This window comes from Cnephaeus nilssonii, assembly GCF_951640355.1.
Source record: "Cnephaeus nilssonii genome assembly, chromosome: 9".
Lineage (NCBI taxonomy): Eukaryota > Metazoa > Chordata > Mammalia > Chiroptera > Vespertilionidae > Cnephaeus > Cnephaeus nilssonii.
This window is the reverse complement of record NC_137080.1, coordinates 50,755,055-50,777,843: the sequence shown is the minus strand read 5'-3', so window position 1 is coordinate 50,777,843 and position 22,789 is coordinate 50,755,055. Positions and strand designations below refer to the sequence as shown.

General features: G+C 40.8%; 1 long non-coding RNA gene across 1 annotated transcript; it reads left to right on the top strand.

Annotated features, from left to right (window-relative positions):
• The first annotated feature begins 894 nt into the window (after positions 1–894).
• LOC307105541 lies at positions 895–22,275 on the top strand. The gene is made up of 3 exons (XR_013814033.1): positions 895–1,084; positions 1,187–1,304; positions 21,851–22,275. It is a non-coding gene; the product is annotated as an uncharacterized lncRNA (long non-coding RNA).
• Positions 22,276–22,789: the final 514 nt, after the last annotated feature.

The following is a 22,789-nucleotide window of genomic DNA, read 5'->3' as shown; positions in this document are numbered from 1 at the left end:
TGTATGTTCATTCCACTCAAGCCCAGCCAATTGTGAAGCTAGCTAGGCACCTCTGGTGTTACCTGGTGTACACATGTACACAATAGACTAAATTGATTATAAGAAATTCTCTTGTGAATTTAAGCCAAGGAACACCCAGGCCAGGAGCCCATTAGCAATGGGAGCTGAGGCTAAACTGTCTTGTGTAGAGATAGGCAGGTGAAGCTATGCTATGTTAGTTTCTTGTTGCTGTAACAAATTACAACAAACATAGTGGCTTAAAACAACACAAATTTATTCTCACACATTTAGAGGTCAGAAGTGCAAAATGAATTTCACTGGGCCAAAGCCCAGGTCTCCGCAGATACGTGCTCCCTCTGGAGGCTCCAGGCGGGGATCGGGTCCTTGCCTTCCCAGACTCCAGAACTGTATGCACTACCTGGTGTTCCTCAGTTCATTGCCCCTTTCTCCATCTTTGAAAGCAGCACTGTAATCTCTTCAAATATTTCCCTGCTTCCACTGTCAGGTCACTTTCTGTGTCTTTGTTCTCCTGCTTTCCTCTTAGAAAGTTCCTTATGATTAGATCAGACCCATCAGATAATCCAGGAAAATCCCCCCATCTCAATATCTTTCACCTAATCACATCTGCAAAGGCTCTTTTGCCATATAAAGTAACATCCGTGGGTTCGGGGATTAGGACCTGGACACTTTGTGGGGCCATTATGCAGTCTATTACCCTAGGTAATGTGCACAACCAAGTTATAAGGGAGCTAAATTTATGAGCTAGCAAAACATGTGAGCTAGGGGACAGGCAGAGAGAGGAAGTAGAGCAGCTGTGTCAGGGGAAGGCAGGGCTGGCCTTGAGGGAAGGCTGCTGGGTTCCTGCGGCGATGGGCCCAGTGGCCGTGGACACACACTCGCGTTCTTGCTCTCTCTGAGAACGGAAGGTCAGCTTTGTCTGTGTGTGAATGTCCTGAAAATAAACCGCTGCTGCTGCTGCTGCAGGTAACTGGAGGTTATCTCTCGCACTTGGAAGCAGAAGTTCCTGGCTAGAGGAAGAGTCATATTTGTGATACTTTCCCTTAAAAGTGGAGGACACAGAAGGGTATGTTTGTTAATTGTCTAGGCATGTTACTGAATAATCACTTCACCAGTTTTCTAAGAAAAGTGGTGATGTTTTTCTCTTTTGAATTTTAAATGGTGGCAGCTATAATTTAATGGGAAGAAACCAGCAAAGAAAACTTGCCGTCACCTAGACTTTGGCTCTTCGCGGTGAGACGCCGGAAAAGGCAACTGGCTCAAGTCTGCTTCTTGTTTTCTGGTAGGTAAATGGGGATAATAACGGCTGCCTGCAGATGGTTGTGAGAATTACATACCGATGCACACAGAAGTCCTCCAGAACCAGGCAGCTGCTGCTCTTTGTTAGATCCGGCACAGGAGCCTGACCGATGGCTTCCTCATAACCTCCAAGTGTGGCAAGATCCCCAGAATACTACCTACATTTTTGATAAATTGGGATACTGCAGTTTTACAAAAGCAGTAAGGTGTGTGAACAAACTAACTTAGAAATTACAATAGGGAAGAAAGGAAAAAAAAACAAAAACCACCATCAGTGGCAAAGGTCAAATCTGATTTGTGGTATGTGATCATTTGCTAGAAACCTGTATGCTGCCTGTAGGACAGGTATATGGGGAAGGCCTGTGTTAGGAGACAGGCTAAGGTTATTTTACTGGGGACCTAAATAATGGTTATTCCCAGTTGCCTCCTATGAGAAAGTTGCAGGTTACTTAAGCTATGATTTTATATATGAAATAAAATACCCAAATTCCCCATGCTATCATTTGCCTGAGTTTTGAAATTGAAAAATGAATGAGAAACATCAAGGAAATAGGATAAAAGCGCCTTATTCAAACTGGGAAGGAGGGAAACACTTGAAAATGAATGAGACAATTCGATTCTATTCTAAAAGAAATTAAAAACAATTAATCTTTCTCTGTTTGTGAAAATAGGCACCAGCCAGAATGGGGCTTAGCACATAAAATCTGTGATGAAAATTCCAGAATTTGCATAAAAACTCTTGACATAATTTTGGCATTGAACATCCAGCTGAGTGACGGAGGCAGGCAGAGAGCTCTCAGGAAAGGTCTGACCAGAGCAAAACCTCCAATTCTCTCAATCTTAACAGCAGTCAAAACAGTCCAAGGTTACCGCCAGGAAGCAGACTCTTCATTGTACATCAATGCTAAGGTGATCGCAGGGTGGAAAACTATTTTGAGAATGGTGAAACTCTGCTTTATATAAATTGCTTATCTTTGGAAATACTAACCATGGAGCACTCTCTGAGAAACCCCTCCAATATCCTGTCTTTTTATTCATGGTTGTTGTTTATAAAATACCTTAGGAAAAGGGATTGTTCCTCCACTTTCACAAATAGAAATATGAAATGGAATAGATTAAGGCTTCTGACTGAAAGTTAGCTTTCAGGTTATAAAGCTAACTTTAAGTCAGAAGCCTTAATCTATTCCATTTCATTTTTCTATTTGCAGTCCTGTAATGGAGAGCATGTGGTTCCCTCCCAAATTCACGTGTTAACCTGCAGTGTGGCTGTATTTGGAGATGGGAACGCTAAGGAAGTGTTTAAGATTAAGTGAGGTTGTAAGGGTAGGGATCTGTCCTAAAGGACTGGTGTCCTTATAAGAAGAGACGCCAGGGAGCTTGCGCTCTCTTTCTCTCTCCACACGTGGGCAGAGAAGATGTCTTGTGAGCACACAGTGAGGCGGTGGCCATCTGCAACCCAAGGGGAGAGCTCTCACCAGGCACTCACCCTGCTGGCCACCTTTTTTTTTTTTTAAATATATTTTATTGATTTTTTACAGAGCGGAAGGGAGAGGGATAGAGAGTTAGAAACATCGATGAGAGAGAAACATCGATCAGCTGCCTCCTGCACACCCCCCACTGGGGATGTGCCCGCAACCAAGGCACATGCCCTTGACAGGAATCGAAACCGGGACCCTTCAGTCCGCAGGCCGATGCTCTATCCACTGAGCCAAACCGGCCAGGGCCTGCTGGCCACCTTGATCTTGGACTTCCAGAATTGTGAGAAAATAGGTTTCTTTTGTTTAGGCAACTCAGTCTTGTAGGTGTTTTGTTCTAGCAGCCCAAGTGGACTAAGAAAGGGAGTAACCCCACTTGCATCCAGAAGGTGGGACATAAAAGTATAAAGTAAGTAATCTGAAAGCTAACTTTAAGTCAGAAGTCTTAATCTATTCCATTTCATTTTTCTATTAGTACTTGATAATAGTAGAGTCTACACAGGATTTATTGATTTTAAGTAGATGAAAAATATTATGGTAAACATCAGAGGCATTGCAAAATATAATTGACGTGGACTTGGATGATTTGTTTACTTATGATTTATTTATGCTTCAAAATTTACATAGTTGTTTTATGACCCATTTTTCACATCAAGGATGCAGGAAGAACAGGTACCTATGAAACACACCAGACCTACGGAAAATTCATATGAGACGTCTAAGAAATGAGTGAGGGGAAGTTGGGCAATTCTATCTCAGTTGGGACTTTTCAGGGAACAGAGACATCATCATATGACCTCCAGTCACCCAAGCAATGTTTGCGCATTGAACAGGAAGTGAGGAAGCATGCAAAACCTTGTAGCGAACAGGCCTCCTGGAGAATTGGAGCATTGTTCAGGATCCCTCAGTAGCTCTGGGAATCTGTTATTCTCGTGCCTGATTATCCCCCTTCCCCCTTGGCCTCTCTGTTCTCGTTCTCCTATAGCTCATGCATACCTCCTTCTCTGTAAGACTCTTTCTGCACTTGTCTTCCTCCTCCGTGTGAATGTCTCTATTTGCCTTGTATCCTGATTCCCAAGAAAGGATCTCATTAGGAGGGTTGGGCCAACATATGCCTCTCCTGGGTAGAGTGCTTCTGCTGTGCCATGTGATCGACCACTGGCCTTCCTCATATCAAGCCTTGGGACAGGCTCTGATTCAATGTGGTCAGACTTGCACAGTCATGTGACCCAAATCGTGGCCATCTAAATGACATGGGTGGACAGTCAAGACTTGCTGTTAAATGGACATATAGGTGTAGCTAAGAGGAAAATCATGGATGTATATACATACCAAGGTCTGTCTTGCTCATTTCAATAAAAATCATGCCTGTATCACTCTCCAGTCTGGGGCTCTGTACCCTTCATTGCTGACTTTCACTGTCATGAAGAAATATTTATATTTCTTTTTATGTTTCCCATTTCATCCACTTCCTTCTCTTCTCTGACACCATGGTTGAGCATGACCTGTTTCATTCTAGTCGGTTGAGCAGGCAAGAGCCAGTTGGATCAGGGACAGGCATGGAGAGGGGAGACAGGGATGTGCAATCAGGTGCCAGGAACATGTCAATTCCCAGCAAGCTGAGCAAAGACTCTTGGTCCCATACCAGAAAACAGTCAGTTGTTTAGTAACTAAATAGGGCTCTATCTCAAATTAGTTATGTGACCTCGGGCAGTGCCCAACTTCATCAAGTGAGGGCATGGAGTTTGGATTTATTCTAAGCATATTGGGAAGCCAAGGGGAGGTAAGCAGAAGAGTAACAGATGTGAATTATGTTTAGAAAAATCACCCAGGCTGCAGGGTGGGCAGTGGATTGAAAGTAGAAAGAGCGGAAGCAGAGAGAGTAGTTAGGAGGCTAGTGCATCTGGGAGGAGGTCTGTCAGGGGAAATCAATGCTTCAGACCCATCAGAATGTTGATGATGAGTAGGAGCCCAGTGGGCAGGTAGGATTATCTAGATGTAGATGGAGAGAAGACACACTTCTTGACAGATTGAGATACACTTTGGGGTCAGAGACAAAAAGACTTTTTCATGGATTAAAATAACCACAAAGCAACAACAAGAGATCCAGCAACTTCTTAAAATCTCAGCATGGCTCTGGGCCATCCAATGCTGTTGAAGAATTCTGTCTTTCCGTTAGCTTTCCTTCTCTACCCTTTTGCCACCAGGACCTCCACATGGTTCCGGGTGGCTGAAGAGGTTTCTAGTAGCCCCTGGTACTCAGATTTCATTTCCTATAATCACTTTTTGTAGCTGCTTTATGCAGTCACCAAAGTTTATTTTACCAGAAAATAGGAATGATTTCACATATAATATCCCCCCCAAATAATACATCTGTGTTTTAGTATGGAATAATTCTTGTCGAAAGGTCAGCCACGGTGGCTTTAGGATCTTTGTGTGTGTGCAGGGGGACACTTTAGAGTGCCTAGAATGATTCTATTTTATTTAAACCTCTGACTTTCATTCAAAGCAATTCCAGCCTGGTATTGGGCATTTCTCTTCTGTGAATTCTGTGCATTGTAATTTTTTTATTTTTTTTTTTGGCGGAGCTTTTAAACATACATTCACCGGAAAAAGTACCCACACACTCACACTCAGGCCTGTGCTCCCCTCCCCAGTCAGAATCTCAGGGGCAGGCCCAGAAATGATGTCTTCGCAACTTCTAGAGGTCAGCAGTCAGCAAACATTTCTTTCTTTCTCTCTTCTTCCTGATAATGATTTTTATTTATTTATTTTTAACTTAGAAACATTTGTAACTAAGGTGTAATTGACATGTAACATTATGTTAGTTATATATTCTAAGTTAGTAAATTTTTTCTTTAAAGGGCCACTTGGTAAATATTTTAGGTTTTGTAGGCCTTGTAAGTTTTGTAGGCTCAACTTGGTAGTGGTACCTTGAAATAGGTAAACAAGTATGTGTGGCTGTGTTTCCATAAAACTTATTTACAAGACAGGCAGGGCCTGATGTGGCTCTTGTGTGCAGAGCTCTGTCAGGGGAACTGGCCCCACCTGGTTCTCCAACCCCACAGGTGGCCCTGCTCCTCTGATCCTGGTTTGGAGATTTGCATCAATTCTTAATCATCCATGGAGTGCATTTTTTTTTCTTGAGGGTTTACTATATGCCAGATACTTTGATAGAAAATACTGGCTCCTGCTTTCAAAGAGTTATAGTTGCTGGAGAAGACAAAGATAGATACAGTTAGCAATGGCTGAAAAAGGGTAAGCATTGATTTTTATGGAGGAGAAAGGGAATCACAGCAAATGCTAGTGAGGAAAGTGGCTTTCCAGAAGAGATGACTTGAATTCTCACATGTAGGCTCAGCCCTGGTCCAAGTTCCAAGGTCACCTCTGGCCTGAAGGAACAGTTTTCTCAGAAGTCCTGGCCTCTGGCTATTGGGCTCCTTCCTCAGTCTCAAGTTGTAGCCTGATTGTGTGCTGGCTGCTTCAGGCCCCGGCTGTAGTCCTACTGTGTGCCTGGATCATTGTGCCAACCTCTCATTATCCCTCCTTCCTTCTGGCATCTATGGTTTAATGTATTCCCAATTTGTTTACCACTCTCTTTGCACTGAAAATGCATTCTACTTGGTCTGGCTCTCTAAAGGCTGATGTGAGCCTTCCTGAGGCCAGCTTGCCAGGGTCTGAATTGTTGCTTTTCCCTGACAGACGACCTTCGAGGTGCAGGCTTTCTGGACATCACTGATCCAACATACTTGCTCTTGTCTCCTCGTGGCCCATCTCTGCACTGGCTCTTACTAACATTTTACCTGTCACACTCTCTTAATTCGTCTGTTTTTCCTTTATGCCCATCCAGCTAGTCCATCTTTAAGAACTGTTCTACAATTCTGCTGCAAGCCTGGTTTCATAGCAGTTGCTTCTCCCTAGAACTCCTCAGCAGAAAGCAGTTTACCTTCTCAAAGCAGTGGCTCCGGGATAGACCTAAATCCTGCTTCATAAGCTTGAGAAATAATGGTCCTTTAGGGAATACTTCTGCACTCTCTATGATTGGCTTTGAATGCTTTAATACTCTTACAACTCCATAGCGAGCAGTCGCTCTGTCCCCTATGATGTCCCTTGGCGTCTTTATGAAACTTAGTAACCCTACCCACAGCATGGCCTCATTGGCTCTCGGTTGAAGCGCGTCCGGCAAGCAGGTCCCTTGCTCCTGCTTTTGGCCTGGAAGCTGTCATGGAAGCCAGAGGGTATTTCCTCTAATGAGATTCAGAGGTTTCCTGAGCCCAGTGCAACATGGCTTTAGTTCTGGCTGAAGCATCCTTCCTGACCAAAGTGTCAGTTAATTTCCAGAAAGATTAAACAACCCCTACGTACGCAAATGTTCAAAATTCACAGGCCATCTGGGGTTCCTGCGTCCTCACACGAGAGACCCCAGATGGATTGTAAACCCATCCCTGTGGGTGATATAATGCAATCACTCCTCAGTCCTCCTGGTTTTCCCAGTGGCACCTGATACTATGGCCATGATGAGGTTAATTTATGTGGCTTGATACACTTTATCATCTGTCACTCGTACAGCTCTCGCTGTGCCATCTGGTGTCTCAGAGGCGGTTTCGGGAAGCAGCATGCATAACAAGGTATCTGCATTTGTGAATTCTTTCAAGCATTTGTAGGTAATAGCTAAAAGATATTTTGAGAAGCCAGCTCCTGTCTCTGTGGCGGATCAACACTAACATGGATAATCTAACATGAGGTTCACATAAAGCCCACTATATTTTGCAGGAAAATGCATCTGAATTAATCTGCAATCACCAATATTGATGGAATCTATTTATTTTGAGACCCTGAATATCTCTATCAGGCTGAGAATATCTTACTGGCTCATGTGCAAATGAGTAAAAGGCAGAGGCAATGGCTTACTCTCAAACATGATGGATGATGAGACAAAACAGCACATACTAGCACAAAAATTGTTTAAATCAAAAATCCTGTTGCAAAATGCCTAAGTGCCCCTATTATAATGATTTCATATCTGTGTCTCATTTTCAGCAATGTGTGGGGACCTCAAGAGAGCACAACAAAGCATTAAACAGATGAAGCCTTGAGAAACAGACAGAAAATATACTAAGGGGCAGCGGGGATGGTGAAACAATACAGTGTGGGCTATCCTGTCTGTCGGGTCAGCCAGGCTGTGGTTTGCATGCTACTCACTGCCTGGTGCCATGGAAAGGGTGGGGGTCATGAATGTTAGGGCTCTTTCTCTTTAGACATTATAATGTGTTTTGGGAGAGTAAGATAATAAGACTGTATATATATATATATATATATATATATATATATATATATATATATATATTACACACACACACACACACACACACACACACACACTAGAGGTCCATTGCATGAAATCTGTGCAAGAGTAGGCCTTCCTTCCCCCAGCTGGAGGCACTGGCTTCCTTCTGGCACCCGGGACCCGGACTTCCCTCACAGCCCCGGCTTCGTCCGGAAGGTCGTCCTGAAGGACATGCCAGGGTGTGATGGAGTGAAGAGTGGCCCTTAGAAGAGAAGCTTGAACGCGTGCAGGGCAGTGCAGAGGTCAAGAGGCAGAGCTGAACCTCTCCATCCAGGGGATGGCTGGCTGTTGGCTTGAGCAAGCGGTGAGTCCATGGTTTGATAGAATTGGAAAACAAGAGGGGGCCAATTAGTGCAGCTTGTAATATGCTCGGCTGAGGTTTTGAAACTTAATTTAATTGGCATTACAGATCCATTATATGTTTTCAAGGAGATAAAGAATTAAAGTGGAATTTGAGGGGGAAATTATTCCAGCAGCAGTATGTTGGTACTTTCAACATGGATGGGAGAATAGCAAAAAAAAAAAAAAAAAAAAAAAAAAAGGCAAGAACCTCTCTAATTGTTACAGCTGAATTGCAGCTAAAATACAATGGTAAGGTAACTCTAGTGCATAAAATATCACTGTTTGAAAAGCAATTTTTCAGCCCAGCAGTGAGTTTACAAATACCATGAAGCCTTATCATTCCCTCCCCATTCTTTGTCTTCCAACCTCTCATTATTTCTCTGTGTTAGTGGGCTAAGAAAACACAAGGCAGCAGATATTTCTCAACGAACCAAAGAATGTTTGAAGAGCTGTATTATAAAGACAGGAATAAATTAGTGAGTTCAGTTGAAAAGTCAATTTATTAAAAAGCACCCATTAAAGCCTATTCTGTCTTGGCACTTTGTGACTATAAGTTACTAGGAAGGAAAGTCTAGATTTCATGTTTGAGTGATGCCTCTCATTGTGAAAGCCTAGTTGAGCCAGCACTACGTTTCTGACAGTGGCAATAATGAAGACTGTTGTCAGAAAGAGAAAGAGTTGCTCTTTGCATTGATCCCTAAAAGGTTGGGGAAGTGGCCTAGCCAGGCTCATGTCCCACCACAATTATCCCCCAGCTCTACTGGGTCAAGGGGGAATCATCTTTACCATCGATGGTTCCCTTCTGTGTATTCTGCTGATCAGATGCGGTGTTTTCCCCCTTTTGTTTTGTGGCTCTGAGTGGAGCAGCTCATCACTTTCTTTGGCAACTTTAGCTTTTTATTCCTCTTTTATTTTGTACAGGGGCAGCACATTTTTCTGTAAAAGGTCAGATAGTAAGCATTTTAGTCTTTGTGGGCCATATGGTTTCTCACAACTCTCCAGCTCTGCTGTGGTAGTGTGAACGCAGCCATGGAAAACACGGAAACAAGCCACATGGCTGTGTTTCAATGCAACTTTACTTATGAAACAGGAAGTAGCTGTATTTAGCTTTTGGGTTGTAGTTTATTCGTCCAATTTAGTCTCTATGGTCATCACTTATTGTTTTGAGTATTTTTATATTTCTGTTTTCCAACATTTGGCCAGTATCTACTCTTTTCTTTCTTTTTTGTACCAACCATCACTTTTACATGATTATTGTGCCACCCCTTTCTTCTGCACTCTTGATCAAATAGATGGACTGGACTTCTTCAAACTTTGTTTTCTATGCACTCTAGGTACTCAGTTCTTTCAGCACACAACCTACTCTGTCTTGTGAAAGTCAGTTTCTACAATAGTAGGTGATTCTGGCCCATAATAATACAGCAAAGTACAATAAAGGTTGGCCACTTCCTTCTGTGGAGCTGTCACTGAACTTGTGAATTGTTTTAGCAGAATATTATCTTGCATTTCCATACAGCCAGTAATTAAGCTTCAGTTGGCTCTTCTTATGCTGTGGAACCTCTAAATATTCATTTCCTTATATTTTTGACCTTCTTTGAAGAGCTAAGGGCTATAACAGGCAATTTGCCTTCTCTCAATTACCTTTGCCTGACCTGGGACCTACGTTTTGCATTTTCCGAGAAGGGAAAATTATGTAGAGTCAGTGGTCATTAAACTATCTTCCATGTGGTATCAAGTTCTTTGAATCATCTATCCAGGTTCTTTGAATACTAATTTGCTTATGGAAAAGCCATTCCGTTCATTACCATCAAGTTATGTGAGAGTGGGGCCAACAGTAGCCTCACAACTTGAAATACAATGAGTGTCAGGGAATTTCTCCAGATTGTATCAGTCTGGAGACACACACTCAAGACAAATGTCATCTCAGGAATCGGTGTTGCAAGCTTTCCTTTGGTCCTGTTTTACTACTCTCCCTTGTAAATAGAGTTGTTGCAGAAACCAAGGTACACTTTGCCACAGACTCCTTTTTAAATGTTATGTTACCATATAATTGACTCCATTTACCTTCTTCATTTCCCACGTCCCCCCTCTGGTAACCACTATTGTGTTGTCTGTATCTATGAGATTGTTTTTGTTTTTTGTTGTTCTATTAAAAATATTATCTGTATTACTTCTTTCTGTTTTTTTTCCTCAGGCAATTATGGTTGATCCACCTCCAGAAATTAGAAGTCTAGTTTGATACTATCCAACTAATATGTTCAAAGAAAGCTTATTAAAATACAAAATACTGTTCTAAAACAATAGTAGGTTGATTAAAGAATAAAGCAACAAAATGTGAGGAGAAATTATAATCTGTCCTTCACAATGGGGAAAAAAATAAGCTTTTGTTTTTTATTGCTGAGATTCTCAGTAAATGGTTTTCTCCATACACACACACACACACAAAAAAAAAACCCCATGAAAACAGGACTGTAAATGTATCAGGGCTCCCTGGACAGTGAGCTAAATAAACTCTGGACAAAGGATTTAGCTTTTTCTGTGGTTGGATCCCCAACTCAGTCACATGCATTTCCTGGTTTCCACCTTTTAAAACTCCTTGACCATTCTCATTTGGAGCTTATTTATAAACAATGGAACCTGCATACATTCGATGATGAAGGAATTAATAATCCTAAATCCTAGGTCTTTCCAAATTTGTCCATGTTGTCTTACAAAGCTTGCAAATTCTACCAGTCCTGAGAAACTAGTCTGAAATACTAGCTTTAAAGATGGCTGAGGGCATTTCCCATTTCATTTACATTTAAAACACATTAAGGACTAGTAATAAATTTACCATAGTCATTGGATTTCTGTTCCCAGCTGAGGAGGGAGGAGAGCTTGGGGGAGACTTCCTGCTCTTGAAGAGTGATAAGGTAGGAGAAGGGTCTTACAAATCCCAGATCTTAAAATAAGAACATGACACTGGGAAGAATGTAGGAAAAAATCTTGTTAAAAAAATGTCCTACAGCTGATGGAGATGTTATCATGAAAAATTTAGAGCTGACTTTTGGGCGTGGGAAAGTGGGAAGGGAGAAATGTGGTAATCACCACGCTGTTTCTCTTGGCCTTTGAGAGGATGTTGAAATAAACACACCAGACTCTGCACACAGAGGCTGTCAGCAGCTTGGGCACTGTGCAGACCACATGTAATGCGAGTTGGTAGTGCACAGATGTGAACAAGTCTTTTTTTCTGTAATTCTTCCAAAGATGGAAAGGATAAAAGTTGTATTCTTGCATCAGAGAACAAATGTAAAAGCTAACAGTAGCTATAAAAGCAGACTACATGGAAATCATGATTAGGGTTTACATTTAGTTTGATCTCCTTTTCTTCACTATACACTTCCATTTTTCAAATGTCATCGGGTAAAGGGACAGGACACATAAATTTAGTTGATAGAGGAGAAAAGGCTCTTGTACTTTGTATTAGCATTAAATCCAGGGCATCAGCTCTACAAGTATCAAGTAATCTGTCTCTAAGGCAGAGTCGGGCCTCGTCGCAGGGGTCGGTGGCTCAGTGTTCTGAGTTGTACGCTGCCCCAGGAGGAGGAGGCTCTTCTCACAGCACCGACTGTGAAGCATGATTAGAAATGACAGGCAATGGGATTCAGATGACCTGAATTACATGGTCTGATCTGATGTGGCTAAGCCCGTATTCCATACTTTCAACAAGGACATATGTAGTTCTTGGAAGAAAATGTTTAGCTAATTAATGAAAACTTACTCAACCATGCATTTAAAATGGAAATACTTGAATTAAACGCTTCCTATAGTACTACACTTCTTTCTGGTATCCTATGATTGACAATAGCTATTAGAAATAAAGGTAAGTAGTTTATATTCCTTTAATGAAGTCCTTCATGAGTTTGATTCCATTTTTTTTCCCATTTCACAGATTCAGTTACATAACATACCGAAGAGCACACACACACTCAGTTAATGAAGAAGGTGGAATTGGAACCCAGATCTGCCTAACTTCAAACCCTTTCTTCCATTCACTCTGCAATCATGCTTTTCTTCTGAGATGCCACTCACTCTTTTTGCCACTGTATTTAAAGTTATGTTGAAATTTCCACACTGCAAGTGAACAACATATGGCCTCTGCCTGTTTCTTAAGAAGTACCACTCTACCTTCAGTGTGATAATAAAAAGGAGCCCCTACCTCCCACAAAAATGATAATTTTTCTTTCTATTCTGCAACCTGAAAAGTGAGTTCAGCTAAATAGCGATTGAATTCTTGGTGGAGTGGGGGGAAGGTGGTGAAAAAAAAATGCAGAGAGAGCCTGGGTGGTGTGCCTCAGTGGTTGAGCATCGACCTATGAACCAGGAGATCATGTTTCCATTCCCAGTCAGTGCACATGCCCAGTAAGGGGCATGCAGGAGGCAGCCTATCAATGATTCTTACTGATCTTTCTATCTCTCCCTCTTCCTTCCTCTCTGAAATAAATTATATATATATATATATATATATATATATATATATATATATATATATATTAAAAGAATGGAGGTGGATTTGTCATGCTCTAGACAATGTTATTACTATAGCCAGTGATGCTATGGTTATAGTTACCATAACAAAACAAACAAAAAATGGTGATGTTTGACTCCTAATGCTCAAGAGCTTGTTGTCACAGATAAAATAGGTTCTGATATATGAGAAGAGCTGTGCTTCCTTTCTCTTGACTATTTCTCACCTCTTTCCTCTCTTCTAGATAGCATGTGTGTGTGTGTGGGGGGGGGGGGGGGCGCTTGTGGGATATTGACATTGCTGCAGAGCTCGGTGCAGACAGAGAGCCTTTGGCCTGTGACCTCTGACTGTGCTGGGCATGCCCCCAGAGACCTTGGCCTGCTGCAAAGGGAAAGCCGTCTGAATTAGTTTCACCAATGCTCCCAACCACTGCCCAGCCCAGTTGTGGAATGATAGACTTGGGACAGAATAAGGGAATTCAATAAGCCATGGGTGGTTATACCGAGTTTAAAACTTTCAAAAAGATAACCTGGGAAAAGAAGACAAAGGAATAGAAAGTGATCTTTATTCCTACAGGTAGACAGTGAATGGGTCATTGGTTCAGGCACAGTAGTAATTCTGGTCAGAACCTACCCAATGTGTGATTTATCACTGTCAGAAATAAAAATTGCCTTTGCATTTATCATTCCACCTCCTTATTCTATTCTATCAGCTAAACTCACAGTCCCCTTTTCACTCTTCCCACTTCCATGCTTTATAAAAACTATAGTGGGTAAGCATTTTCCTCTGTACTCACCCCATAAGTTGAGAGTACACATGGCAGTTGGGATAGAAAAACACAAAGTTCCAAAATGCTAGTGACATCTGCGTATCTCAGCATCTTTGCGGTGACATTGAGCTGCCCAAGGACCTGTCTTTGTTCACCCAGCTGTTGATTTCTTGCCAGAAGGACATTCCACCACATTAATCCCACTGATGACCTGTCTGTATAGATGGATTTTTAATCCATTGATTTTTTTTCCTAAAAAATGACCTAAAAGCTCTGTTGATAACCATTATATAATTCTATATTTCTTAGCACATAGGAGCATAGTTCACATTCTTTAAAATGTACTAAAATTAGAAAACTATTTTAATGGTTCTTCTGTATGTTTTCAATATTTCTAATTTCCCAATAATAATTTTATAAACTAATAAAAACCATATATATAAACAACTTTCAAGATCTGAACACATTAAGCAATAAATATACTCACTTAATAAACTGTTTATTAAGTGTTTATATATATGAAAACTTCAGAGTAACTGTTGAAACAAGTTTACTCTTCCTCAAATAAGATTATACTTTATCAGTACACTGTAACTGTCAAACATTATGAAACATCCACTCCTATTTCTGTGTGATAGAGGTTACTTATGTCTTAAGTAATATTTTATATTACCAGATGGAAGAAACCCATGTACCAAAAGTCAAAATCTATATAGAGGACTCTGACTTCTCTTAGTAAAAACTTGGGGGAATAAAGAGTAGTAATAGAAAATGCATTCTGAGTCGATGCTGTTACTGTGAAAAACAAAGAGACTATTTTGAATGCAAACATATTTTCTTTCAGCTGTGGGTAAAGAATGTCACAGTTGGGCTGAAGTCTTGTTAGCTATTGTGTCAAACTGAAATAATGTTTCTATCAGAGCATGTCTCATTTTTCTTAATACGCATTTTGACTGTCAATGTTGGCAGACCCATATCTTAAATTGGGCAGTAAACTAGTTTTCACATCTGACGAATTATAAGATTCTTTAGAAGCAGAATTTATTTTCTCTAATTTGTAAATCAAGTAAAAAGTTTCCATGAGTTCTTTGGGAAAGAAAATTTATTTACTTTGCCACCAGCTTCATATGTGGTGATTAGAAATTTTTTAGGTTAAATTGATTTAAGAGCAAAAATTGAAGCCATGAATTGACTTTTTAAAATGTTGTAAATAGATATATAAATAGAAGAAAACTTAGACTTGTTTACTGAATAGCATGAGCTGTTTTGTAAGTGATGAGTATGTTTTGTCTCAATAAAATTAAATAAAGTACCATGTGATTGATCTCTATGGTATCATCAAACACATAATACGTATTGAGTACAGTGAGTAATGTTTGGTGATAAGCCGAAAGCAAGCACATAGCTCAATGAATCGGCTATAACCCTCTTCCTAAATCCTTTCTTTGTTATGTTAATTTTTGGTAAAATTTATCATTAATTTATTTTAAGTTGTTTTTTTTTTCTAGTTTTGGGTGTTTTTTTCCCCCCTCAAATTGTGACTAACAACATGCCAATTTGATTGTTTATAAAGGATATGCCTTTATACAAAAGAATTGAAAATGTTTTAAATATTTTTGAACCGAAATGTTTTTTAAGTTTTATATTCAGTGTTGTGTGGGCAAGTAGACAGGAATTCCTGCAGCACACAAGTACAGTTTTCTTCTGCTGCTCCTAAGTTATCAGCAGAAAACAGCTGGGGAGTTATTTTTCTGAGCCCTTTTTCTAAGCTGAAAAAGGTTTTATAGAGTGTGTAACTAGAACACAATCAATTGATCCTGAATTGAGTAGCTGTAGTGTTATCATTGCTTCTTTAAAATTCCTTTGTTTGGTTCTGTTGACCGCAGTTGAGAATGCAACCCGCTCCCCATTCTAGTGATGAGGAGGTGATGATGGCACATTGTATATTATTCACCATCCAGTTCTTAAGGCTATTTTCTGTTGTTGTTTCTCTATCTCCTCTCTTCTCTTCCTTTTTGAAAACAGTAAATTGTGAAGACTATAGATTTTGGTGCTGAAAGATCTGCTTTTAACAGAAAGTTCAAAGAGTTATTATAATTGCTCTTAAAATTATATTCTGAAGTTTTGAGCTGTTGACTCTCTGTGACTTCTTCACCCATGTGAACTATATGGTTGCTTTCTTTTAGGAACATAAACTATGAGTTGATATTATGAAACTCTCCTTTATTCTCAACTAAAGATATGTTATAGATCATTCTGAAACAAAAATGTCACCTGGGTATGTGGGCCAAGGGTTCTGAGTTTTCGTCTGATAATAAATGGCATTATATATGACCTCAAAGAAGAACTTGAGTTTACACTTGCCTATCTGTAGAGGTAGGGATAACACAGATGCCTAATGATTATAAAAAAGCTTTGATGCCTCATATGAAAGAAGATAACTACATTTAAATGGACATAATTTCATTTCTCTTCATTATTTCTTTGTAAAGCAAATGTGTTTTAGGAATTATGAGACTGTCTTACAGACAAATATAATAAAGCATAGAGTTGCTAATGGACTTAGTAAATTAATAAAGAGTCTAAATTTAAACCCAGGTTTACTGACTTTTAATTCCTTTTAATCAACATTCTCTCCATGGTTTTGACTATTCTTTATTTTGTGCTTCACAAAGGAGAATAATGAGAGGTATTATTATTATTATTTGCAAAAGTATGTTTTGTAGATTGAATTGTTAGGTCAAAATCCTCTCATCAAATCTGCCTATGTTGTGGTTCAGAAATGCTTATGTAACTTAAGAAATACTCAAATCTTTTAATCCTTAGTTTCTCCATCTGTAGGGCTTTTATGGTTTATTAATAACATAGGATTTTTATGTTGTGATAATATTGGCATCGTAAGACATAAGTATTAGATTAAATAATAGGTATACAATGCTTCTCAAACTCTAATGAATTATATAAATATAAGACCTTATTTTTGGAGGTAGTGTGTGGCCAAAGAATAGAGGGCACTAAATATTAGGCTGAAAAGTGTTGAATTACTTTGTTGTGCTGTGGAGAACTCTTAAGCTTTTCAGAAAAGGCAATGAAAATCCCAAAGAAAGCTTGAGGAACTTGCAGCAGTCTGAGTGATGGAAAAAGAGATAAAAAGATTGAGGAGTGTGGTGTGGGGATACTTACTGGTAGAACACTAGTTCAATAGTTCAAGTGAGAGTTAAAGAAGAATTTATATCAAGATAATGACTATAATATTTTTTAAAAAGACAGAAGAGGATGCAAAATATTCTGCAGAAATAGAATCTAAGAAATAAGATCAAGAATGAGGAAGGTGTGGTAAGTAAAGAGAACATGGAATATAGCTTTGAAGATTCAATCTTAGCTATATGAGACTAAAATTAGGAAATTTAGGAGATGGCATCAGATATTTGTCAGAGATGGAACACTAACTTTAGTATATGTTGACTCTGAGGAATTGTCAGGGCACACCCATTGGTGATGACAAACAGACAATAAGAAGCATTGAATGAAATCAGAAATGTGGTCAGAGGATAAAATGGTTAAAGTCATTTGCAAAGAAGTAATAATACGGAACTTTCACTTCTCCCCCCTTCCTCCCCCTCTCTCAAATAAATAAAAATGGGTATATGTTACTACTAATAGCTAAGATTTAGTTGTAGCTTACTATTATTCCACACAGCATTCTCAGAAATCATTTGAGGGAGGTGCCATTATCCCTTCCATTTTAAAGTTTAGGAAATGGAGGCATTGAAAGATTAATGTGAGCTGTAGGTCACATAGCTGATCATGGAAGGGACCTAGGATATATCTGATTATATTACTTCTCTCCTTAAAATTCTTCAACTGCTTCCATATTGAATCCTTAGTGTCTACAACAGCATCTGCCACACTGAATTATTTATTAACTTCCTACTGATGGAGAAATTGAGACAAAGAAATCATGTCATTTGCCCAAGATCATACACAGTTAATTAGTGGTAGAAATAAGAGTTTGAACTCAGGCACTGTGATTCCAGAGCCCCGGTTCCTGATCACTAGACAACACTACCACAAATTACTTCCTGTTTGACACGGCTCCTATGAGATTGAGCTTAGATGGAGGGTTATTAAAAAACAGAATAATTGCTTGTAAGTTGGGAGAAAAGTGAGCATTTGATGATGAATAATGTTTGGGAGGCTGGGCAGAGTGAGAGAAGTGGGAGATAATTTAGTTTCTTGGAGGAACAGTGGTTCTGAGTGATGCTGAGATCTGAGGCATGTTGGCTAGTGGGCGAGTGAAGATGAGTGGACTTGGAAGTCATTGCCGTTGAGTATTTTAAGACTTAGGATATCAGAGTTTTAAAAGGCTAATTGAGAAGAGCTTCAGGAAGCAATCCTAGGCAAGAGAGTCTTTTTCTTTCCAGGCACAGTGTCTCAGAATTATTGGTGATACCCATGTTACATATCAATGGCACCCATAAGACAGGGTGTGAATCCTCTTGGATTTACCTATAGAAGATGTTAAATCCCATGTTGCTTCCTTCCATTCTAGAGCTGTGAGCCAAAAGAAGTTCTTTCAAGTGTGAATTCAGGGGATTTGCTTTTTAAAATTTTTTCTATAGAACTTAGTTCTAAGCTTTGCACGTAGTGAACATTCAGTCTACATATGCATTATGGAGACTGTGCCAAGAAAAAGCCTCTCTTTCTTCTGGGGAAAATATTATATTAGGTACCCTCCATTCATTAACACTTTCTGAAGGGATGCTGATGAATACTTTTCCTAAGGGAAGTCATTTAGGGAAAAGTATTGAACTTCATTCATGGGAGTTCTGACGAGGTTGAAATCTCACGGGTGACAGAAGACGCCATATGCTTTGGTATTCTATTCAAATGGGATTTTTTGACAACTTATCATCATGCTGCAGCATGACTCCACAGGCTGCCTTAGAAAATCCAGAGTTCTCCCTATTGTTCTGAAGTTTCTTTCAATGCTTCCTTGATGAAACAATTGCATTGAGCCTATAAGAATGGCCACAGGATTGTGGACTATTGTAAGAAGCGGAGCAAGGAGTAGTAGTATCTATAGCTGAAAAGACATAGCTTCACTCTAAGGAGAGAACTACATTGGGATTCATTATTCTTACAGGCTGGCTTTTGCCCTTTCACCCACACAGGCACACACATATGCACACATGCACACACTTCCCCTCTCCTCCATGAATCTTCTCCTTGAAAATTGACATTTTTCTAAGGCACACTGCACATCAGAATACATGTAGGGCCCAGTGAGATAGAAAACATAATTCCTCTTCAACAGGAGACATTTATTTAGATTCTGATTTATTACTGGTTCAGTACGTTAGGGAAAGAGGCAATAAAAGGCAAAAATGAGCCACATTTTCATGTAACAGACAGTCGGCTTCCATAGACTTTTGTGTCCTTCTTCGGAGATTTTTGCCCCCTCTCTTTGGAACTTTTGCAGATATATTTTTAACTGTGTTGTATTAACCTCAGCGATAACCCAGGAAGGGTCAGTCTACCAATGCCTCGTGGATTGCAGGAGGATAGAAGTTAGAGTTGGACTAACAGCGTGCAGGGAGTTCAGTGCCTCGGCTGCTTTGAAGCCTATCTGTCAATTTTTCTTAAAATACACACGTACATGCGCCTTCAGTTCTTTCGCTGCCTGATTAACGTGGCTTGTTCCTTCAAGGCTAACACATGCTGCACTCACCTTCTTGCTAGCAGCCAAGCCCCCGCCCCCCTCCCAAATTCTCAAATTATACCTGGTTCTTTAAGACAAATTATTGTGATGATTAAGAAAGTTTGATGATATATCTTTTTTTTTGGGGGGGGAGGGGGGCAGATTCCAGACGTCCTGTCAGATAATAGAGCCAGGGGTGTGGGGCTGCTGCAGTTATTCCATATCAATTCCAGTTCAAATAAAGTGTCAGGATGACTAAGTACAAGGGATTTGTGGAATGCTTTAATGTTGCCTCATTTCAAATCACTTCATAAGCAGCCTGGTAATGAGCTCAATAAATTCTGTTGGAGGAGAAAAAATGAAAAAAAAAAAAAAAGAGCCCTGTATTCACTACAGAAAAAGTAGGTTGCTATTTTATAATTAGGCCTCTGGGCTGGAGGGAAGGAGCCTTCTTTCCTATTTGAAATCCACTTTGTTAGCTCTGTGATGTGGAGATGGCTAAATGAGTATGAAATATTATAATTAAGGACATCACAAGCTGTTTATCTTATCAGCAGTGCTTTTCCTTAAAGGCTGCCTCACTGACCACTTCGTATTATAACTGCTCGCCCCCTTCTCCCCCCGCACCCCCCTCCCCGGTGCTTTACCAGTTGTGACCAACAGAGGTTCTGGCTCTGAAGGGGAAAGGAGGAGATGGGAACAGCAGCCCCTCAACCAGAAGCCAGGGGAGAGATCTAAATTGCTTTTATTTTGCCTGGATCAGGCATTCATTTCATTAACTGCAAGAGGCTGTTTGTTTATGCAAATGAACGAGTATACAATACTTGACTAAACCTGGGGAGAGCGTGCCATCCAGGGCCCGGCTGGGAGGCCCTGTCTCAGACATCCTGCCAGGCACCATGCTTTTGTTTTGAGGCTAACACAGAAAATCAATCCCACTTTGGAAACTGAGAGCTGGTCGATTATGGATTGGGTGGAGAGCAAGTGGCCAGATCTGTAATCTCCACTGGGATTTGAAAGGCTCTATATTATGATAATTTTTTGATCTGCCAACCTTCTTGTTGTCACTCAGTAGCGAAGGGTGAGTCCTGCTCCTTTGCAATAGACTGAATGACAGTTCCCGCCAGGCTGTGCTGCCAAGGTCTGGAGAGCAGTTATCTGCCTGGCAAATCGTTTGGCTGAGCTGAAAGTGTCAAATCATAGATTCATGGCACCTTGTCCTTGTGTTGATTTCTAAAAGATCCTAGTCCTCAAAACCACAGTGGAAGACTAATATGGCCATAAGGATGGACTCAGTATGGCTGCACACTCAGTGCTGGTTGGCCCTTAGCAAGGTGCTGTAGGGTGACAAGCTTTCTTCTCAATTCAAACCTGCCTTGATCCTAGAATCTGAAAGTCTCTTCTAGATTCATGCTGTCTCTACAATTTCCCCATCAAAATTCTTTTAGGAAAGTATATAGTGGACACGTTTATAGCATAGTGGTAAAGTCAGTCACATTGGCAGTGTTAGGATGGTCTTACATGAGTTGCCGTTATACCCAGGACCACTGCTTATGGTTGTGCCCTGTGTACTGCTCACTGCCCAAGACACCGAGCCCAGGAGTAAATGGAGAACGAAACCCAGTCCACATTCAGCTCACCACGCCCTGCAACTTGGACCCCTTTGGATTTGCTTGAGGCATAGGTTGCTTTATGAATTGGCTGCCCACAGAGGATGCCTGCGGCAAATTTGCATAAAAGCTCCACATGAGTTAGGACTGGGCCCCATGTTATTCCCCAAAGAAAAAAGAAATGAATCTGTAATTATAGCCTTTGTTATCATAGAGGTTATTCGAATAACAGGGCTCCTGAAATAAACTTCTGTAGACAGAAATGACTTTTTAAACAACATCTGCATTGTCTGCAGAAGATATGAACGTGTGAGCTGTTGAGCTGCAGCCATGTTCTAGAGAAGGGGCTGGGAAACCGTTTTCTGTAAAGAGTCAGACATTAAATATCGGAAGCAGCCGGAAGCAATACTTAAATGGATGGACGTGACTTTGCTCCAATAATACATTATGAATGCTGAAATCAGAATTTCATGTAATTGTCACATGTCACCATTTGAAAATGTAAAAACCATTCTGAGGTCAAGGCCATACAGAAGCAGGCTTCGTGGGCCAGTTTGGCCCATGGCCAATAGTTTGCCAGTTCCTAGATCCCTATTCTACAGTAGCTTTTAAAAAGTCCTCTTTTCTGGGGCTGAGGTGGGCAGGGACCCACTAAATGAGCATTGTAACCCCACTGGCATTCCTTAAGACACTGTCTGATTATCAAAGGAGAATGACAAAGCGAGACCTTTCAGAAAATCTGATTTTTGTTAAATGTTATGTCTTGGTTTGATTTTAGGTAGTGAAGCATGTTCAATACTACCGTTGAAATGTAAGAGTGGAAAATCATGAACGGAGATGTGCCCATTCAGAAACCCTGCTAACCGCAACACAGTGGCGGAGCCCCATCTGATGTCAGCAAAATTCTTTCACTCATCTACTCACTAACTGGTTTAACAAATACACATTGAGTTCCTACTTTGTGAAGGACCCATGCGGTGCTTAAAACGGGGTGGGGGGGGGGGCGTCTGCAAATCATGGGAGGCAAGTATGGAATCCTAAGAATCCCCAGAAGCAAAGCATTGCAGAGGCGGAATGGAATGGAGCGTCTACCGATGGCTGGGAAACAGCCACCCCCAGATGACCTGGCTTCTGGGCTTTCCCTGGGAGCCAACGGGCATGCACCTCAGGAGGAGAAGAGGCTGAGCCCTAACAGCAGAGCCACCCACCCAAGCCCAGCTTTCGAGTGTGCCCCTGGGGCTTTCAGTCACAGAAACTGAGGTCTTGGCAGCTCAGCCTTCTAGTGTGAAGGACGGTGATACTTTATATGCATAAATTGCTATTATTCGCCGAGCCTGTCAATTACTGATGAACGTGGACTCAAATCCTTTTCCCTTCCATCCTGAGATTTTTGTATTTTTAACAGGTACCTCTTTCCATCCGTAGTTGATCCGTTGCTTTCCTCGCCCCCCCCCCCCGCCCCCCCCCGCCACGCTTGAGGCATTCCTTCCTGATTTCCAGGACAGCTACTCTGAAGTGACACCCTGTCTCCGCCCCACACCATCATCACCACCACTTCACACACGCGTAGAATTTCCTGAAAGAGAAATTTACACTTGAACCTTGGTTTTTCAATGGGGACATTAACTGAATTGAAAAAAAGGGTAAGAGTTAATGTGACTTACTTTTGCCATCCAGAATCCTGGCGGTCCTAAGAGAGATGAAATGCGTTGGGAAGAAAA